Source organism: Pongo pygmaeus, chromosome 23, assembly GCF_028885625.2.
Source record: "Pongo pygmaeus isolate AG05252 chromosome 23, NHGRI_mPonPyg2-v2.0_pri, whole genome shotgun sequence".
Lineage (NCBI taxonomy): Eukaryota > Metazoa > Chordata > Mammalia > Primates > Hominidae > Pongo > Pongo pygmaeus.
In genome coordinates this window covers 43,470,819-43,472,406 of record NC_085931.1, presented here as the reverse complement: position 1 = coordinate 43,472,406, position 1,588 = coordinate 43,470,819, and the positions used below count along the sequence as shown (strand labels likewise).

The 1,588-nt window shown below is 46.7% G+C and overlaps 1 protein-coding gene across 1 annotated transcript in view; it reads left to right on the top strand.

The window, feature by feature from the left end:
• The window catches only part of BPIFC (BPI fold containing family C), a 63,205-nt gene that overhangs the window by 328 nt on the left and 61,289 nt on the right, over positions 1-1,588 (top strand). The window lies entirely within an intron of this gene.

Here is a 1,588-nt window from a genome sequence, read left to right as displayed (position 1 = left end):
GTGAGACCCCCCCCCCCCCCCCCGCCCCATCTCTACAAAAAATTAGGTGTGCTGGCGCCTGCCTGTAGTCCCAGCTACTTGGGTGGCTGAGGCGGGAGGGTCGATTGAGCCCGGAGGTCGAGGCCTCAATGAGCTGTGATCGCACCACTGCACCTCAGCCTGGTTCCACAGAACAAGACCCTATCTCAAAAAAAAAGTAGAACTATTTGTAGCCAGTAATCTATCTCCGACAGTTTATTAGAACTCTGTGGCTGCATAACAATCACCCCAAAGTTTAACGCAATAAACGTTTGTTGTCCCACAGGTTTTAGAGGTAAGGGATTTGGGGATGCGTGGCTGGGTGGTTCTGTCTCCAGGTCTCCCATGAGATTACAAAGTGTAGGCCAGGGCAGCAGTTATTGACTAGGGCCGGAGGATCGGCCTCCAGGATGGCACAGTCATGACTGTTGGCCGGAGACCTGTTTTCACCACGTGAACCTCCCCATAGGGCTGTTTGAGTGTCCCCATGACATGGCAGCTGGCTTCCTTCAGAGCAGCTGATCCCAGAGAGACCAAGGCATAAGCCACAATGTCTTTTATGACCTAGCTCCAGAGGTCACATACGGCTTTTGTCATATTTACAAACCAACCCTGTGTGTGAGAGGATCCAGCCAAAGGTATGAATGCCAACAGACAGGGATCGCTGCGGGCCATCCTGGAGGCTGGCTACCATAGAGGGTCTAACTAATGATAACTTAGATGAGAGAGTATCAAGTTTCATCCTTATGTGATAACCATAGTCCAAATCCTTAGAGTCAAATAAAGTTTCTCCCAATAGGTGGCAGCACTTGTCCACATCCTGCCCTTGATTCTGCAAATAAATATGTATTGATTGCCTGCTTTGTGACAGATATCCCACATGCTGGAGACTCAGAGACCAAAAAGACATGTTTCTGCCCATGCAAAGTTTACAGTTGAGTGAGTCAGCTCTTGCAGTAGAGTGTAAAAAGTCTCTGCTTTATGATAGACATAAATACAGACCGGAGGATTGGGGTTATTAGAAATGTTTGTTTTTTGATGTGGTAAAGAAATAGCACTTGAATATAAATTTAATTTTTTTAGCAAGGCCATTTTTATTTTTTGTAGAAAGGGTATACTCGCCAGCAGTTTTGTCACGAGAGTACACCGAACAAAGGAGACAGGGTCATATATAACCTGATATGTCCACTTTACTGCTGTGTCTGGTTTTTTGTTTGTTTTTGTTTGTTGTTGTTGTTGTTGTTTGAGATGGAGTCGCACTCTGTCGCCCAGGCTGGAGTGCAGTGGCGCGATCTCGGCTCACTGCAAGCTCCGCCTCCCGGGTTCACGCCATTCTCCTGCCTCAGCCTCCCGAGTAGGTGGGACTATAAGCACCCGCCACCACGCCCGGAGAATTTTTGTATTATTATTATCATTATTATTATTATTATTATTATTATTATTATTATTATTATTATTATTTTAGTAGAGATGGGGTTTCACCGTGTTAGCCAGGATGGTCTCGATCTCCTGACCTCCTGATCCGCCTGCCTCGGCTTCCCAAAGTGCTGGGATTACAGGCATGAGCCAC